This window comes from Ranitomeya variabilis, chromosome 2 (genome assembly GCF_051348905.1).
Source record: "Ranitomeya variabilis isolate aRanVar5 chromosome 2, aRanVar5.hap1, whole genome shotgun sequence".
In the NCBI taxonomy this organism is placed as follows: domain Eukaryota; kingdom Metazoa; phylum Chordata; class Amphibia; order Anura; family Dendrobatidae; genus Ranitomeya; species Ranitomeya variabilis.
Genome location: NC_135233.1, coordinates 436998255 through 437019322, shown reverse-complemented (window position 1 = coordinate 437019322; position 21068 = coordinate 436998255). Strand labels below are relative to the sequence as shown.

At 42.2% G+C, this 21068-nt stretch overlaps 1 protein-coding gene across 8 annotated transcripts in view; it reads left to right on the top strand.

The window, feature by feature from the left end:
- LRRC4C (leucine rich repeat containing 4C) overlaps positions 1-21068 on the top strand; it is a 1072649-nt gene that overhangs the window by 603606 nt on the left and 447975 nt on the right. For all 8 annotated transcript variants that reach the window (XM_077287050.1, XM_077287057.1, XM_077287059.1 and 5 more), the window contains one exon: positions 13307-13436. The gene's annotated coding sequence lies outside the window, so the exon portion shown is untranslated. The remainder of the gene's footprint in view (positions 1-13306; positions 13437-21068) is intronic.

Genomic DNA, 21068 nt, shown 5'->3' with positions numbered 1-21068 from the left:
TTCTGATTACATTGTTGACCGGCAAGAAACTGACAGAGGAGCAAGGTTATATAGCGACTCCCACATCCTGATAGGAGCAGGTGAACAGAGGGGATGATGCACACAAGTTCAATTCCACAAGTGGCCACCGGGGGAGCCCAGAATCCAATTTCACAACAGTACCCCCCCCTCAAGGAGGGGGCACCGAACCCTCACCAGAACCACCAGGGCGATCAGGATGAGCCCTATGAAAGGCACGGACAAGATCGGAGGCATGAACATCAGAGGCAGTGACCCAAGAATTATCCTCCTGACCGTATCCCTTCCATTTGACCAGATACTGGAGTCTCCGTCTGGAAACACGAGAGTCTAAGATCTTTTCCACAACGTACTCCAACTCACCCTCAACCAACACCGGAGCAGGAGGCTCAACGGAAGGCACAACCGGTACCTCATACCTGCGCAACAATGACCGATGAAAAACATTATGAATCGAAAAGGATGCAGGGAGGTCCAAACGGAAGGACACAGGGTTAAGAATCTCCAATATCTTGTACGGGCCGATGAACCGAGGCTTAAACTTAGGAGAAGAAACCCTCATAGGGACAAAACGAGAAGACAACCACACCAAGTCCCCAACACAAAGCCGAGGACCAACACGACGACGGCGGTTGGCAAAAAGCTGAGTCTTCTCCTGGGACAACTTCAAATTGTCCACCACCTGCCCCCAAATCTGATGCAACCTCTCCACCACAGCATCCACTCCAGGACAATCCGAAGATTCCACTTGACCGGAGGAAAATCGAGGATGAAACCCCAAATTACAGAAAAACGGGGACACCAAGGTGGCAGAGCTGGCCCGATTATTGAGGGCGAACTCTGCCAAAGGCAAAAAAGCAACCCAATCATCCTGATCCGCAGACACAAAACACCTCAAATATGTCTCCAAGGTCTGATTAGTCCGCTCGGTCTGGCCATTAGTCTGAGGATGGAAAGCAGACGAAAAAGACAAATCTATGCCCATCCTAGCACAGAATGCCCGCCAAAATCTAGACACGAATTGGGTCCCTCTGTCAGAAACGATATTCTCAGGAATACCATGCAAACGAACAACATTTTGAAAAAACAGAGGAACCAACTCGGAAGAAGAAGGCAACTTAGGCAAGGGAACCAGATGGACCATCTTAGAGAAACGGTCACACACCACCCAGATGACAGACATCTTCTGAGAAACAGGCAGATCCGAAATAAAATCCATCGAGATGTGCGTCCAAGGCCTCTTCGGGATAGGCAAGGGCAACAACAATCCACTAGCCCGAGAGCAACAAGGCTTGGCCCGAGCACAAACGTCACAAGACTGCACAAAGCCTCGCACATCTCGTGACAGGGAAGGCCACCAGAAGGACCTTGCCACCAAATCCCTGGTACCAAAGATTCCAGGATGACCTGCCAACGCAGAAGAATGAACCTCAGAGATGACTCTACTGGTCCAATCATCAGGAACAAACAGTCTACCAGGTGGGCAACGATCAGGTCTATCCGCCTGAAACTCCTGCAAGGCCCGCCGCAGGTCTGGAGAAACGGCAGACAATATCACTCCATCTTTAAGGATACCTGTGGGCTCAGAATTACCAGGGGAGTCAGGCTCAAAACTCCTAGAAAGGGCATCCGCCTTAACATTCTTAGAACCCGGTAGGTACGACACCACAAAATTAAACCGAGAGAAAAACAACGACCAGCGCGCCTGTCTAGGATTCAGGCGCCTGGCAGACTCAAGGTAAATTAAATTTTTGTGGTCAGTCAATACCACCACCTGATGTCTGGCCCCCTCAAGCCAGTGACGCCACTCCTCAAAAGCCCACTTCATGGCCAAAAGCTCCCGATTCCCAATATCATAATTCCGCTCGGCGGGCGAAAATTTACGGGAAAAAAAAGCACAAGGTCTCATCACGGAGCAGTCGGAACTTCTCTGCGACAACACCGCCCCAGCTCCGATTTCAGAAGCGTCGACCTCAACCTGAAAAGGAAGAGCAACATCAGGCTGACGCAACACTGGGGCGGAAGAAAAGCGGCGCTTGAGCTCCCGAAAGGCCTCCACAGCATCAGGGGACCAATCAGCAACATCAGCACCCTTCTTAGTCAAATCAGTCAATGGTTTTACAACATCAGAAAAACCAGCAATAAATCGACGATAAAAGTTAGCAAAGCCCAAAAATTTCTGAAGACTCTTAAGAGAAGAGGGTTGCGTCCAATCACCAATAGCCTGAACCTTGACATGATCCATCTCGATGGAAGAGGGGGAAAAAATGTATCCCAAGAAAGAAATCTTTTGAACCCCAAAAACACACTTAGAACCCTTCACACACAAGGAATTAGACCGCAAAACCTGAAAAACCCTCCTGACCTGCTGGACATGAGAGTCCCAGTCATCCGAAAAAATCAGAATATCATCCAGATACACAATCATAAATTTATCCAAATAATCGCGGAAAATGTCATGCATAAAGGACTGGAAGACTGAAGGGGCATTTGAAAGACCAAAAGGCATCACCAAATACTCAAAATGGCCCTCGGGCGTATTAAATGCGGTTTTCCACTCATCCCCCTGCTTGATTCGCACCAAATTATACGCCCCACGGAGATCAATCTTAGAGAACCACTTGGCCCCCTTTATACGAGCAAACAAATCAGTAAGCAGTGGTAACGGATATTGATATTTAACCGTGATTTTATTCAAAAGTCGATAATCAATACACGGCCTCAAAGAGCCGTCTTTCTTAGACACAAAGAAAAAACCGGCTCCTAAGGGAGATGACGAAGGACGAATATGTCCCTTTTCCAAGGACTCCTTTATATATTCTCGCATAGCAGCGTGTTCAGGCACAGACAGATTAAATAAACGACCCTTAGGGTATTTACTACCCGGAATCAAGTTTATGGCACAATCGCACTCCCGGTGCGGAGGTAGTGAACCAACCTTGGGTTCTTCAAAAACGTCACGAAAGTCAGACAAGAATTCAGGAATCTCAGAGGGAATAGATGATGAAATGGAAACCAAAGGTACGTCCCCATGAGTTCCTTTACATTCCCAGCTTAACACAGACATAGCTCTCCAGTCGAGGACTGGGTTATGAGATTGCAGCCATGGCAATCCCAGCACCAAAACATCATGTAGATTATACAGCACCAGAAAGCGAATAACCTCCTGGTGATCCGGATTAACACGCATAGTCACTTGTGTCCAGTATTGTGGTTTATTACTAGCCAATGGGGTGGAGTCAATCCCTTTCAGAGGTATCGGAGCCTCCAGTGGCTCCAAATCATACCCACAGCGTTTGGCAAAGGACCAATCCATAAGACTCAAAGCAGCGCCAGAGTCGACATAGGCGTCCGCGGTAATAGATGACAAAGAACAAATCAGGGTCACAGATAGAATAAACTTAGACTGTAAAGTGCTAATTGAAACAGACTTGTCAGGCTTCTTAGTACGCTTAAAGCATGCCGATATAACATGAGTTGAATCACCACAATAGAAGCACAACCCATTTTTTCGTCTAAAATTCTGCCGCTCGCTTCTGGACAGAATTCTATCACATTGCATATTTTCTGGCGTTTTCTCAGTAGACACCGCCAAATGGTGCACAGGTTTGCGCTCCCGCAGACGCCTATCGATCTGAATAGCCATCGTCATGGACTCATTCAGACTCGCAGGCACAGGGAACCCCACCATAACATCCTTAATGGCATCAGAGAGACCTTCTCCGAAAATCGCCGCCAGGGCGCACTCATTCCATTGAGTAAGCACAGACCATTTGCGGAATTTTTGGCAGTATATTTCAGCTTCATCTTGCCCCTGAGACAAGGACATCAAGGCCTTTTCCGCCTGAAGCTCTAAATGAGGTTCCTCATAAAGCCACCCCAAGGCCAGAAAAAACGCATCCACATTGAGCAACGCAGGATCCCCTGGTGCCAATGCAAAAGCCCAGTCTTGAGGGTCGCCCCGGAGCAAGGAAATTACAATCCTGACCTGCTGTGCAGGGTCTCCGGCAGAGCGAGACTTCAGGGACAAATCAATTTGCAATTATTTTTAAAATTTTGAAAGTGAGATCTATTCCCCGAGAAGAATTCAGGCAAAGGAATTCTAGGCTCAGACATAGGTGCATGAACAACAAAATCTTGCAAATTTTGTACCTTTGTGGCGAGATTATTCAAACCTGTAGCTACACTCTGAAGATCCATTTGAAACAGGTGAACACAGAGCCATTCAAGGATTAGAAGGAGAGAAAGAGAGGAAGGCTGCAGTATAGGCAGACTAGCAAGTGATTCAATTAAGAGCACACTCAGAACTAGAGGAAAAAAAAAAAAATTGTAGCAGACTTCTTTTTTCTCTCCTTTCTCAGCCAGTAATTTAACCCTTTTTTGGGCCGGTCAAACTGTCATGATTCTCAATGGCGAGAGAACATAGCCCAGCATATATGAGAACTAGCTCTTGGAAGATGGAAACTATACTGACCATGAACTAAACCTGCCGCACAACTAGAAGTGGCCGGGTAGCATGCCTACGTTTTTTAACCCTAGATGCCCAGCGCCAGCCGGAGAACTACCTAATCCTAGCAGAGGAAAAGACAGTCCTGGCTCACCTCTAGAGAAATTTTCCCAAAAGGCAGACAGAGGCCCCCACATATATTGGCGGTGATTTAGATGAAATGACAAACGTAGTATGAAAATAGGTTTAGCAAAATCGAGGTCCGCTTTCTAGATAGCAGGAAGACAGAAAGGACACTTTCATGGTCAGCAGAAAACCCTATCAAAACACCATCCAGAAATTCCTTTAAGACTCTAGCATTAACTCATAACACCAGAGTGGCAATTTCCGATCACAAGAGCTTTCCAGACACAGTAACGAAACAGCAGCTGTGAACAGGAACAAAATGCAAAAACACACAAGGACAAAAGTCCAACTTAGCTGGGAGTTGTCTAGTAGCAGGAACAAGCACAGAAGGCTTCTGATTACATTGTTGACCGGCAAGAAACTGACAGAGGAGCAAGGTTATATAGCGACTCCCACATCCTGATAGGAGCAGGTGAACAGAGGGGATGATGCACACAAGTTCAATTCCACAAGTGGCCACCGGGGGAGCCCAGAATCCAATTTCACAACAATCATCACTTTGACTGACATCTGGCTTTCAGGTGCATCATTACAGAGTTGGCTGTCAGTCACAGTGCCAGTGCATGCTTACAGTCACTCCTCTCAGAGCCGTGATCAGTGTGGTGACTGAATCACTCTGGCATGCCTACATGACTGAAAGCTGGCAGCCCCTTTCATTTTCTCTTGGGTGCCTCACTTTCGGGCACTTTCCAAACACTACTAACATACAGATTAACCCTATATTTACATTTTAATAGCATTTGACCTCACAGGTTCTCTTTAACATTATTTGATCAATAAATGGTGATATATTAATCTTTTTTCACTAGTAAACACATAATATTTGTGGCTGTGAAACTTTGATACAGTGGTCCATAATTGGTTCCTAGGTTGACCAGGGATGTGCAATGAGCTAATATTTAGACCTGATGAAGGACAAATCTTTTGACCGAAATGCTGCATAAGCTGATAATGCATATTTGGAAATTGGAATAAATAAGGACTAAACCAATTTCATTTTACCAGAATTTGTTTTTCCCATCATTCGATTCTACATTTCTATGTAGCCAAAGAATTTGGACCAGAGTGGAGCATCTGATCCTGATCCAGTAAAGAGGCTTCATCTGTAACACTTGGTCCTAGCGCTGTAAGGCTAAGTTCACACGTGGCGTTTTTGCTGCCTCTTTTTATGCAAATTTCAGCTGCATTTTACAGTAGCAGCGAAGTCTGAGATTTCAGAAATCGCATGCGCACAGCTTGATTTTTTTTGTCAGTATTTTGCACTTTGCTTGGTTTTTGCAGAATAGAGCATGTCACTTCCTTCTCTGTTTTTTCAGTGTTTTTCACCCATTAATGGGTGGTGAAAAAATGCTGAAAAAACGCAGGTATCCTGTTTTGCTGCATTATTTTTGTGCCAAAGCCTTATGGAGCAAAATGTGATTTTTTTTTTTGGCAATAAACTTTATCAGCATGCACAAGAGACAATTATAGCATGACAAAAACGCAGCAAAAAAAGCACAAAAAACAAAACCAGCAAAAACGCCACATGTGAACATAGCCTTAGATATACACTGAGCTGGCAAAATTATTACAAATGAAGCTCATTAAAATTCTCATTTTACATTTTCTAAACTCTAATTTAATCCCTGATAAACCCACACACTCACAAAAGAAAACATTCAGGCATTCATAAACTTCTTACTCTAATAAGCAGGCTTTTTTTCTCTTCTTGGTGTCCAGTATTTCTCTCCATTCTTTATAATAGTTGTGTTCTTCTTCTTTGTCATTTCTTCTCAAGGGCTTCACATTTTGGAGAAGTGTTCAGTAAAGCAAAAAATAATGATAGAAATTCAGCTCCGAGTTAAATTCACAAACATTCGAGATGTGATTTGAAAGTGACAATCCGTTAATGGCACATAGTCATCCAGCGACGCCCAGCCGAGCATTATTCTGAAAAGACTCTGTGTATTTGAAGGTCATTCTATCAGAAATCTCTAGTGGCCTTTATAGAAGTGCATGCTCTTGATATGTGTTCTTTGATGATTGTAAAGAAAAATCTGTGCATGGCCAAAGGTGCAGAAAAACCCGCGCACTTCTGTATTGCGGAGTATCAATCTCACCTCCAAAATCAATCTATTGGATTGGTGTGTATCCTGAATTCCAATGAAGACACATATGGAAATTATGACTCCATTGCGGAGCGGAGGGTGGAAGAGAATCTGTAATGTAACGGGAGGTAAATTTTCCCTAAACACTAATCTGTTTTCCCATTATGAATAATGGCTGATTTACAAGGCAAGATTTCTACCAAGGATCAATTATAGAATAAATTGATCGGTGCTGATTATGGCTTTCTTATTGCTTAGGGTCCGATAGCTGTGGCCCCCAGCAAACCCAACAATTGGGGTGCTCAATGGAGTGGTGCTTGATCATGTTCATTCCAAATGGAGCATCGAAGATTAGCGCTGCTCTTAGCAATTCTTGGCGCTTCCATTAACAATGAATGGAGCCAGAGTGTTCATGATCGATCACCACTCCAATCAAAGCTCCGAATGTCGAGATTGCAAGAAACCATGATGGATGGACTGTCAATGACTGACCATTGACAGGGATAACTTTACAAATTTAAGAATAACCCTACCCCTGTAGCAATTGGACAGAAATACTGTTATACCCAACTGTGGAGCACGTGGATTTGTGGACACACTGTGCTACAGGACTGGACCTACCTAAGAAAGGGCTTAGCTAAGCAGCTACCAGATGTTCACTGGAGCATCTGATCATACATAAAGAGAGACTGGGCTGCAAGCAGCTGCCTGGTACCACTTCTAGTCAGTACTGCAGCTGCTAACTCCAGGGGTGAGGTTTGCTGACAAGGACTAGGGCTATGTTCAGACACACCGGTCTAGGACACTGGGTCAGGGAATGGCTGCACAGAGACTGGGCCAAAATGTTTAGGCACTAACTGCACTTGGAACAGGGGACTTTGGGGACAGGACTGGCTGCACCAGGACCTGGGGTCTTTGGAAACAGGACTGGCCAAACTGAGACCATGGGACAAAGTTTAGGCACTGGCTGCATCAGGAGCAAGGAACAATGTGTAGGCACTGGCCACACCGAGACCAGGGGACAACATTCAGGTACTGGCAACCTCACAACCTCACTGGTAGAACACCAACTACCCAATGACTCAACTCATTGCTTACCAACTTCCTAAGGGAGAGTGAGTCTTTTATACAGGATGACTCCCAGCAATTGTCAGGAAGAGGCAGGAGCATGTTAGGGAAACACACACCACGGGGCCTGGGCGGTAAGTAAGCTGGCATCCATGCATGGAGAGAGAAGGGCACACCATGCAGGGGTGCTGGCCATTGCACTGCAAATACGATCCTGGGTGCTACATTTAGGACAGATTGGAGAGGAGAAACTTTGGTAAGAGGGAGACCAATCGGTAGAGCGTTTCAGTAGTCCAGACAAGCATGAATAAGAGTGAGAGAGGGTTTTTTTGCAGTTTTAAAGGCGAGAAAAGGTCGGATTCTGGAGATTTATTTCAGATGCAGGTGACAAGTAGGAGAGAGGATTGGTAAAGAAAGGCGTTTGGAAGCAGCACATTCTCTGCGTTAGTTGGAGTCCCATCATCTGTACCCCAAAACAAGGTATTGAACTATAAGAATATGAGCATCCCATACATTGATGGCAGCATGCCTTCTATGATGTAAAGTAACACTCCAGGACATCTTTAAGCTTTGAGCAGGTTGGAGAATAATCATTACCCTCATACACATTTCTGTTCTCACTAAAGGATAATGTGATTCATGTGTAATTCTTTCATGAAGCCGGGGAGGAAAGGCACAATTAAGATTTTTCTCGGTGAGTTTTTAATATCAGATATTTCATGAGGTTGCATAAATCACAAAGCATTCTCACAGTGCCATATTGAACCTTTATGTTTGCATTCATTTCCAACCATAATATCTGCATTTTATGTATTCAGTTTTGCCAAGTTGTTTTATTTGCTTTGAGAAAAGTGGATCTTTTAATGTAAGTTTTTAGACGCGGTCTCTTCTCTTCCTGCCACCAGTCTCGAGAGAGCGTCTGTCTGATGTTCTAGAACTCTGAGGCAGCTTGAAAGGATTCAGACAGGAAAGGTCTCCCCGGGAGAGCGAGCTCAGGTTTCTTACTCCACCGATACATCACTTTACAGTTGACTCCAACAGGAATTAACACTTTTGCCTAAGAAAAAGTGCAAAACAATTCAGAGTCGGTAGACAGGTACTAAAGTTTATGTTCTAAGCATTACAGATACAAGACAGACCTGTTTAAAGGTCTGGAGTCGATTGACGCGTTCCCTACAAGCGGTTGATCGGTAGGAGTTCAACCCTCCACCCATCTACTGTTGATGGCTTATCCTGAAAATAGGTTATCACCATTCAAGCCTTGTAGGACCTTTTCTTAAGGAAAGTTGAAAAAGTATCTTCAAGCTCGAAGAGCCATAAATCAGCTGATTGGTGGAAGGGCCAAGAGTCAGATGAACACCCATTTGACATTTACGGCTTTCCACACTATGTATTCAACCGCAAGTCTAAAAAAATTAGCCCATGCATGATAGTCATTGGCCTCTTGTTTTTTTTTCATAGTTGTGCAGCCATTGGTCACTGTGGGTAGGTAGCGTTTGGGATACGTGGCATGTTGTCTCACCCAAGGCCGCAGACAATGCATATATATGACAAAATTTGGTTACGTGATACTGATCCTTTCCCAGCCCGTGTCAAAGATGGACATCATGACTGGCTTCAGCTGCTTACCATGACATGCATTTTTTACAAAGTTGGAATGCACTAATTATCTTAGCAGTTGACTCCTTCAGTATGGTGACAAAAAAAGTATCACAGAACTGTAAAAAGAATAGAACCCTTGTAACAGTGATTGCAGATGCCTGAGACTTATGGCATGTTTGCCATCACTATTGAGCCTTCTTGAGACTTGTCGAAGGTCCCCAAGGCTGCTTTTAGTAGGTGCATGATAGAGCATACTTGTAGTATGGTATACTATGATAGGTAATATTAAGCACATGGACCACATATGCTACCAAGGGCGCAGTCAGACAGCTGTATAGATTGGACCAAGATCGGAACACAGTTCATGGACTGGCCGGCGGCTCTCCTGACCCATGTGTGAAAGCTTCATTTATTTCTATGCAGCTGTCACACTCGGGTGAGGAGAGCCACCAGCCAGTCCGTGCACTGCCTTCCGATCTCTGTCCAATTTATATGGCCATCTGATTGTGTCCCAAAACATCTACAATTTAAAAAACGTATCATAATATTTAATTAATGTAAATCAGAACTTAAATTGATCTTTAAGGGTTAAAGAAAGGCTAATAAAAAATAGTATCTTTTTTCTTATTTCTTTTTTTATAAATTATAAATAAATTATTTAATATAAACAAGGAGTTAGTAAGAAGGACAAGGTGGAGAGTTTGTGGATTCCTTCTGTAGGTTAATTAATGCTGACATGAAGGTCCAGCGCTGGCAGTCGAATGAAGCTGTGAGTGAGAAATGGTGACAGATCTAAGTCAAGGAGCTTTGAGGACTTGGCGAGGGTGAGGATTTTAAAAGACACGTGGGTCAGGACTGCATAACGTGAAGAGGGATAATTTTTCAATTCTGAAGTTTTTCCTATATATTTCTCGTTAAAAATGCTTAACTATATTTCTCTCATTTCTTTTTTATTTTTTAATCTCTATAATTGTTTGTTTCTGCTCTTTTGTATTTGTATCCACCAATGTCACCATTTTATTTAATATTCAATGTAGTGGAAATTGGAAATTCCAAGTGCAGTGAAATTGTTAAAAGAATGGAATTTTCCATATTATTTCTGTTTTATTTTACTAGCATTCATTCTATGGTAAAAAAATAGGTCTGTACTATTACGACAATACCAAACCTTCATAGATTTTTTTTCTTTGTGAGTGGATAAAAAAAAATTCTAAAGTTTTTGTTTTCTTTACATTTTGGTTTGTTTCTATTTTTCCACAAATTGACCTGTGTGGGGACTTGTTTATTAAGTTGATGGTTTTATTACTACAATTTTTGTGAAGATAAAATGTTTTTATCACTTTTAATATTTTTTTTTTTTTAGAGAGGAGTGATGAGATGACCAAGAAAATGCAATTCTCCCACTTTTATCTTATTTTTCCTTACAGCTGGATTAATTTATTTTGATAAACCAGACTTTTAATATTTTGATACCAAATATGTTTATTTTTAAGATATTTTTTACCCCAGATGAACCAGTTTCACAGAAACCCCCCCCAAAAAATCTTAAAAATATCTTTATTAACCAATTAGTTTAAAAACCTAGTGCATACAAAACCATCACCAGATAATCGACACTTGAAAATAGGAAAAGAACCTAGGGAGGTGCCTATCCCTATGAACCTATCACTTTGTAAATACCCTACCTACCAGCGGAGGTTGGCACCCTAAACCTGCGCAGTGGCGCCCCCGCTCACCGTCGACTGTCCCTTCTGATCTAATATCCCCTAAATGGGAAGGGAAGAAAAAGTGTATATGTGTGGTCCTGAGAGGTGGGAAAAAAAAGGGTAAGGTGGATTCTGTCCCTTAAAATCACCCTACCTACCAGTGGAGGTTGGCACCCTAAACCTGCGCAGTGGCGCCCCCGTTCACCGTCAACTGTCCCTTCTGATATAATATCCCCTAAATGGGAAGGGAAGAAAAAGTGTATATGTGTGGTCCTGAGAGGTGGGAAAAAAAAAGGGGAAGGTGGATGCTGTCCCTTAAATTCACCCTACCTACCAGCGGAGGTTGGCACCCTAGACCTGCGCAATGGCGTCCCCGCTCCTCGACAGCTATCCCAAAAATTGATTGCCCTATTGGAAACTTAAAAGTCTTTAATGTTGTAGGGTACTGAAATGTGAGAGCTTAGTGAGCCGGGGGGGGGGGGGGGAATGACTATACTATATTATATTATATCATAATGATCCGATTTTGGACCACCCTGGATCTCAATATAAGAAAAAGACACAGAATGCCGATCTGAATAAAGGCACTCAGCCTCAATGGTATTTTTCTTCCCTTCCCATTTAGGGGATATTAGATCAGAAGGGACAGTCGACGGTGAGCGGGGGCGCCACTGCGCAGGTTTAGGGTGCCAACATCCGCTGGTAGGTAGGGTATTTACAAAGTGATAGGTTCATAGGGATAGGCACCTCCCTAGGTTCTTTTCCTATTTTCAAGTGTCGATTATCTGGTGATGGTTTTGTATTCACTAGGTTTTTAAACTAATTGGTTAATAAAGAGATTTTTAAGATTTTTTTGGGGGGGGTTTCTGTGAAACTGGTACGTTATTTACTCCATTAGTTATTGTTTTCTCTGTGTGATTTTACCCCAGATAAAGCTTAGGCGAAACGCGCATCTGGTGTTTTCCTGTGGGTGGGTATAAATTACTACAGATGCAACATGGTTTCATATCTACCATGGCTGATATTCTTTTGTAATGCTCACAGCTAAGGTATAATAATAATAATAATTTTATTTCTATAGCGCCAACATATTCCACAGCACTTTACATTTTAGAGGGGATTTGTACAGACAATAGACATTACAGCATAACAATAATCACAGATCAAAACAGATCCCAAGAGGAATGAGGGCCCTGCTCGCAAGCTTACAGACTATGAGGTATTCTCATTTACAGGTGCATTGTAGGCAACGAACATGACAACTTTGCCTTCAAGCTAAAAACAAATACGGTCGTTTTTTCACCTCGTGTGCTCATGGACCTTTATGTATGCCTTTTCATCACAGCAATATTTATATTATCTTTTTATTTCTCCATATTTGATCTCATCCTTGGGATTCTATAATTTTAATTTCCATAATTTTAGCATCACAATTTTTCACACGGTTACTAACAATATTTTTCCATATGTTTTTAAATGACAAATGCCGTAATTAACTTTTTTCATCTACTCCGACTAACCCTCAAGCACGCTTGCCGTGTCACCATTTGTCCTTTATCTCCTTTTTATTGATATCTACATTATGTTTTTTTTGTGTATGTTTAACATAATAAATCATATTTGCTTTTTACATTGTCTGGCATTTTTTTCTCTTTTTGCATTTTTTTTTTTCAACCACATTAAACTATAATTCTATTTCTATTGCATTTATTAATATACAACTTGATCCTATTAACGTGGTAATCCTATTAAATTAGGTGCCCACTCCCAAACTCAAAATTAAATAAACACAACCTCCTTAGGACAGTAAACGCCAAAGGATAAAGGAGCGAAGCTAGAAGAATAATTTAAAAAAATTATTATTTTTTATTAGATCAGCAAACATGATAAAATACATGGATAAAAATTAGTTAGAAGGGTTCAGAAAGAAAAGGCATTTAGCCTGATAAATATGCGCTAAGCATGACTAAATAGTGCTTTACAACTGGTTTAATGCAAACAGCACTCCATGTGGCAAGGAGTGGTATAGCATGTGCATTTAAGAACGGTTTCATATCTCAATGCTTATTTTAAAAATCTATCAAGTGAGATATGTGGGAGAGACATCCTCCACATTAATAATTAATTTCTAAAGCAAAAGGAAATATTTCAAAATATAGTATATTCTCACCGAATGATTATTTGCCTTTCAGACCAGTTGATACATTAATTATTGGAATGTATGGAAGACTAACATCATACAAACATGGATATCAATCAAATGGATGGACTATGGGACCAAGTGGCCACCAAAGGAACGCTCCTGTGAGGTTTCAGGAAAAGGTAAGGATGAGCTGCCTTACTAATTTATTAGCAATGATATGGGACTCACGGTAGTCAAGTTTTTTTTTTATTTTAGATTTTATTAATATATATATGTCGCATTAAAACTTTTTTTTGTCAGTAGTGATCTAATCTATTAATCTTCACAGCAAGATCCAAAGATGAGGGACCAATAGGTGACTTAGGGCCAGAAGTCAGAGGTGTCTCAAATTCAATGCATTGTGGTAATCTGGCTCAAGTTTGTTTTAACAATGGGGTTTAAGTATCCTATGACATTTACTGCCCAAGTTCCCAGACCAATCTCAATCTTTTACCACACATTTTGTACAACACTGTAATTGACAATCTTATTAATCGCATTTATTCAACTCTTGCCAAAAAGGATGCAACAAGAAATAGGTAGCCAATGTTTTATGAGATTCTCTTCCTATCCCTAATTCAAAGCAGTGAGCTCTAACAAATTCTCAATATCCTAAATCACCCTGAAATGGATGCAACAGTCTCAGCCTCAGCTTTAAGGCCTCTTTCACATTTCCGTTTTTTGCCATCCGTCACAATCCATCATTTTGGGCACAAAACGGATCCTGCAAATGTGCTTGCAGGATGCGTTTTTTGCCCATAGACTTGCATTAGCGACGGATCGCGACGGATGGCCACACATCACATCCATCGTGCGACGGATCCGTCGTGTTTTGGCGGACCGTTGGCACGAAAAAAAGTTCAATGTAACATTTTTTTGTACGTCGTGTCCGCCATTTCCAACCGCGCATGCGCTGCTGGAACTCCGCCCCCTCCTCCCCGGGACATAGACTGGGCAGCAGATGCATTGAAAAACTGCATCCGCTGCCCACGTCGTGCATAATTTTCACAACATCCGTCGGTACGTCGGCCCGATGCATAGCGACGGACCCGTACCGACGGAAATGTGAAAGAAGCCTTATACTGGCAATGATAGTCTCTCCTGATTGGCTGCTTTACACTACATGAATTGATATGGGGAAGCCTGTATGGTCACATCTTAGATCATGCTAGCCATCTGTGATTGATGTAACCTTCTGCAATGTGTAAAATTGTGACACTCACTTTTTTAATGATTTGTGCGATTCAAACGACAAGTTGTTTGAATTCATTGGAACCTGCACATTTCATAACATTTCACTTGAACTCGATTTGTATCAAGTCGATTTGATCTGTACTAAAAAACTCCGGCAAGTGTCCAGGGTTGCAGAGCGGTGTTGGAAGAAAGCACATTCGCAAGACGACTTCACTGCATTCAAACAGGGAACACTCGCTTTCAAATCTGCTCTCACCTCTGCTAAACAGGCCTATTTCACAACCCTCGTATCTTCCCTATCCTACAACCCCAAACAGTTATTCAAAACTTTTAACTTCCTCCTCCGCCCCCACTGCCCCCTCCAACCTCCCTCATCTCTGCTGAGGACTTTGCCACACACTTTAAAAATATGATCGACCAAACAAGGCAAGTCTTCATTGATCAACCACCACAACCCCTTTCTATACCAGACCAATGCCCAAATCCCATAACCTCCCTATCTAACATCACTGAAGGGGAGCTTTATTGTCTCCTCTCCAAATCGCACCTCACCACCTGTGCGCTCAACCCCATCCCATCCTGCCTCCACCCCAACCTCACCGCCACTCTTATCCCATCCCTAACCCACCTCTTCAACCTATCACTAATTTCTGGTACCCTCCCTTTTGCTTTCAAACATGCCACAATCATGCCTATCCTTAAAAAGCCAGCCCTCAATCTAACTAGTATGTCCAGCTAGCGCTCAATATCGATGCTCCCATTCGCTTCCAAAATCCTGGAGCAGAACGTCCACGCTGAACTTTCCTCCCACCTTTCATCTAACTTGCTCTTTGACAATCTACAATCTGGTTTCCGCCCCCATCACTCAACTGAGACAGCCCTGACCAAAATTACTAATGACCTACTTACTGCCAAAGCTAATGGACAATACTCTATACTCCTCCTTCTAGACCTGTCCTCTGCTTTTGACACAGTTGACCACTGCCTCCTACTACAGATCCTCTCCTCCTTTGGCATCAAAGACCTCACCCTATCCTGGATCTCCTCATATCTTTCCAACCGCACATTCAACGTCTCCCACTCCCACACTGCCTCCTCATTCCACCCTCTCTCTGTTGAGTCCCCCAAGGCTCTGTTCTAGGACCCCTACTCTTCTCAATCTATACACTTGGCCAGGGACAACTCATAAAATCCCATGGATTCCAGTACCACCTTTATGCTGATGACACTCAGATCTACCTCTCTTGCCCAGACGTTACCTCTCTGCTGTCCAGAGTCCCGGAGTGTCTATCAGCCATATCCTCCTTCTTCTCCTCTTGCTTCCTCAAACTCAATGTGGACAAATCTGAACTCATCATCTTTCCCCCATCTCATAGATCTTTCTTACCTGACCTATGTATCGCAATTAATGACATCATGCTTTCCCCAGTACCGGATGTCCACTGCCTCGGAGTAACCCTTGACTCTGCCCTGTCCTTCAAAAGACACATCCAAGCTCTTTCCACCTCCTGTCGCCTCCAGCTCAAAAATATCTCCAGAATCTGTCCTTTCCTCAACTGTCAATCTACTAAAATGCTTGTCCATGCCCTCATCATCTCCAGCCTCGATTACTTCAACATCCTTTTCTGTGGCCTCCCTGCTAACATCCTTGCACCTCTCCAGTCCATCCTTAACTCTGCTGCCTAACTAATTCATCTGTCTCCTCACTACGCCTTTGCTTCCCCCTATACAAATCTCTTCACTGGCTCCCATTCCCTTAGCGTATCCAGTTCAAATTACTAATACTGACCTACAAAGCCATCCATAACCTGTCTCCTCCATATATCTCTGAACTAATCTCCCAATATCTTCCCTCACCTAATCTCCGGTCCTCCAAAGACCTCCTTCTTTCCTCCACACTTATTTGCTCCTTACCCAACCGCCTCCAAGACTTCTCCCGAATATCCCCCATCCTCTGGAATTCTTTGCTCCAACACGTCCGACTATCAACCACATTCAAATCTTTCAGACGGAACCTGAAAACCCACCTCTTCAGGAAAGCCTACAGCCTGCACTGACCCCGCTGCCTCCTCACCACTACCAGAGCTACTGCCTCACCAACACCGGAGCTCCTGCAACCCTCAACATATTGTCTACTTCCCCACCATCCTGTGGAATGTAAGCTCGCAAAGGCAGGGTCCTCGCCCTCTGTGTCAGTCTGTAATTGTTAGTTTGCTTACTGTAAGTGATATCTGTAATTTGTATGTAACCCCTTCTCATGTACAGCACCATGGATTCAATGGTGCGATATAAATAAATAATAATAGTAATAATAATAATATTAATACTAATATACTTACCTCATAGTAATATCCAATGGTTACATTTTTTATATATTTTGATAGTGGTCACAGATCCTTTTTTCAATGTACAGCTGAATCTTTTCGCTAGACATTTAAATCAGACTACTGCATACTTCTTTATTGATTTCAATGTGTAAGCACTGCAGCATGCAGTAAACTTGTAGGCTTCTTTAGAGGTGACGGCAATCAGAATTTTTTTAAAATTTACCTTTCATCTTACCCAGGAGCATTGAAGCTCCATTTGTGCAGCAATAATAATCTATAAAAGTAGCACTCTTGTAAATCCTTTCTTTATTCTTTGCATGCCTAGTGTCATAATATATGGAATTTACTAAATATTCTATTATCTGAAATTTTATGGACTTCTTTTCTTCAGTTGGGTTATGTTGATCACTTGGTGATCCCCCTGGGAATTACATGCCTTTCTGTTTCTCAAGATTTACCAGTATGATGACACAGTATGGACTGTGCCACAACATCTATAGAAGGGGAATTCTATAGAAGGGGAATAGGAACTTCAATCTCAGTTACTGATGATGATTAGACAGCTACTGTCGCCGAGTTATAATGATAGAAATCACAACTTCTTTAGGAGAATATGAAGGCAAGGATTATCACCTTTTACTCTCACTTCTTTCGGACGTAACTGACATTTGGGGGAGGTCAGAACAACAGTACCTCTCACGTTTTTAGGGTGAGAGTCAGGCGGCCACGAGAGGTGGTGAGTTCTCCTTCAATGAAAGTCTTCCATCAGAGACTGGACAGACATCTGTCTGAGATGGTTTAGTGAATCCTGCATTGAGCAGGGGGTTGAACACGATGACCATGGAGGTCCCTTCCAACTCTAACATTCTAGGATTCTATGAAGTGGCTGCTGATTGGCTAAAAGGCAACATCACATGAGCCCCGGGAAAACAGGCGCCAACATCGTCGGAATGTTACCTGCACTGGAGGTGAGTAAAGACTTTTATTGTTTAACATGGCAATATTAGGTAGATATAATCTATCAAAATAACTTGAATACGCATTGAAATCCTTTTTGTTTAGACCATAAAATGCAATTTACAATAAAAACGTCACCAGTAGTTGCTGTATAAAATGCATGTGCCTTCCCTTAATTTACCTCTTTACTCCACATATTCTAATTACCATCTCTGAAAAAATGATACTTTGTCAAGAGAGATTCATATGTCTGTATGTTGCCACCTTGTGGATACAATGTGAATTACAACCTATTAAGGGTTTTGCTAGCATAGTGAGGGAATCTATTATTATGGTATGGTGAGAAACAAAATTGGCAGGAAAGTACTGGTAGACACATGGCTAATAATCCATATATCTTGCTCATGGCTGTGCTTCACGCTCAACAGTGCAACCATGTGACATTGCAGTAAAAAAAAAAATCTAATGCCTTTAATGACGCCTCTTTAACTTTAATAAAGAAACATTGGGGGATAGAAATATATACAATTCTATATGTATATTCTGATGACGAAAAGTTCTTTAAGAGGTTTCGGCGATTTGTACATAGCACCCTGAAAGCACTGGCAGACCCAGACAGAAGAGGGAACCTTTGTAAGAACAGTATATGGGCCCATTGCAGCCAAGTAGGTCATCATAATGCACAATTCTGGAGGTCAAACTAGGCCCATCTTACCTCTTGGACGCGGTTGCACAAATTTTATGTTGACCCATGATTAAAAGGAGTTGTCCAGGGAAACCAGTTACCGCCTATCCAATTCAATGTGTCAGGATTTGAACCTAGCAGCTCCTGTGTACCAGTCGGCAGCTCTTCATTCTGAGCTATTCAGCTCACTGGACAGTTCTGTGCTTGTCCTAATATTTGAACCTATGTTGCTGCTGATGTCTCCTCCCTGAGTTTCCTGTTGGTTACAACCCTGATTGACTCATTCTGATTGCACACCCTATTTAAACCTGGCCTTGCTCTCAGTTCCTTGCGTGATTATTGAGCTACCTGCCTTTAGTCAAGCTTCCTTCCACCTGCTATTCCTTCAAACGACACTGCTTTTCCTGGTAAACAACCTCTGGCTTCCTTGACTAAGATTCCTGATTATTCCTTCAAACTACATTGCTGTTCCTATGTATCGAAACCTTGGCTGTTCCAGACTATGCTACCTGCCCGGTGCTGCCCCTAGTGGTTGCTATATCACTACTCCAACCAGGTCAGTCCATTACACAATGATTGTGGTCTAAGTTCTATGACCTGCACTAATTGGCAGAACGGGTCATTTTTTGTCCCTGACAGGGCACTTTTTTACTTGTAAAAAACTGTCCAGTAAGTTGGATGCCCGGCCGCCGCTCTATTAATTCTCTATGGGGTTACTGGAGAAAAAGAAGCAGGGCACTTGGTCGCACCATAGGGAGTAAATAGAGCAGCGATAGAGCATGTGCACTGACAAAGGATAAAAGTGGCCTTTTCTGGCATCGTTGCGGGTCCCAGTGGAGAGTTTATAAGTTCACTTCACCTTTAATGTTAAGTTTCTAACTAAGTGGTCAAAGCAGGTTGCAATCACTAAAATTCTCCAAAAATGGTTTATTCTTTGTACTTTTTTTGTCTAGAAGTGGTTAATGGAAGTAGCGTGACTGTAATGTAACAATGGAGGGGCCAGCATTGTTAGCGAGCGCTCTGGATGGATGTGCGCTCTCTTCGTTTTATAGCCAGAACATATTTCGAAGTTGTAGGCATGGCCCGTGATTTATTTTCAGGGCGTGTAGATTTGGCTGTTGAGCAGATGCTCTGGGTATACCGCTTGGATCCAGAATCCTGTGGCAGATTGAGCTGCCCAGAAAAGTACTGAATGAATCCAGGAGACACATGCTGCGTTTGACAGCTCCGTGTATCCTGCATTTTACTGCCAATTGTCTCCTAAACAAAAGCAAAACTCGCTTTCACTCGGCCGCCTTGTAATGTCGTAAATTAACCCAACATTTTTTTTTTCTTTTGATAATTGTGAAAGAGGAAGCAAAAAAATGTTTTATGTAGGTAAAAAAATACGAAAGAGAATATTAGATTTTCTCAGTAAATCTGAGATTATACAAAAATGAAAAACATGAACTATAAAGGCATGTTTACCGAAAGCGGATATGCCACGGATATAGGCTGTGTTCACACTGGTCCGTCTTTTTCTGAAATTTCTACGCATTTTCACTTCCAGAAACGGAGACAAAATTCTTCATTTCCATGGAAAAAAATTCTTGTTGTTAATAAATTCAGTTTTTGGCTTTTAGGAACAAGAGTGGAAGAAAAGTAAGTACATGTCCCAGAAAACGCAAAATACTAGACACTGTACGACATGCTGTACTAAAAGCTTTAGGAAACAAATTCTGCAAAAACTTTTGAAAAACATTTTAAAGCCACTTCAGGAAACTAATTGATCCTTAAAAAATACTCATGAGCATTTCTTGATTCAGTTTCTACCAGAAAACTTGTCATTGTTGACAGCCCGAAAAAGCTCAGTGTGAACATACCCATACGGCGTCTTATAGGAAAAAGCGTACCTGCAGTGTTTTTCTTGAAGCTTCTTCTTTGGAAACCGTCTGAAAAATGCACTAAAAGAAAACCAAAAGGATTGAACGTATACACAGCATTGTCAAAATGACTTGCCACTCTTATGCTCAGTCTTTTGGAGCTTTTTCTAACCGCTTAGGGCTTCCAAAGCTACAAAGTGGTTAAAAGTAGTGACCGGATCGTTGTGAAAAAAAGTGTTTTCCTGAAGTATCTTCTGTTTCAAAAACTCTGCTGGTATGCCGGCATCTATAAAATGTTGTGTGTAGGGTTGAACGAAACAGATCTGCCAATTTCAAAAGTCGCCGACTTTTGGCAAAGTCGGGTTTCGTGAAACCCGACCCAATCTCACTGTGGGATCGGGTCGGCGGTCGGCGATCTTCGCTCCAAAGACGGGTTTCGTTATATATATATATATATATATATATATATATATATATATATATATATATATATCATTGAGACACATATATATATATATTTATATTTACTTCAGCGCGATATATGTGAAAGGCCGGTAATTCAATTGCCGGCTTTTCATTTCTCCTGCCCAAACCCGACATGATATGAGACATGGTTTACATACAGTAAACCATGTCATATCCCCCTTTTTTTTGCATATTCCACACTACTAATGTTAGTAGTGTGTATGTGCAAAATTTTGGCGCTGTAGCTATTAAATTTAAGGGTTAAATCATGGAAAAAATTGG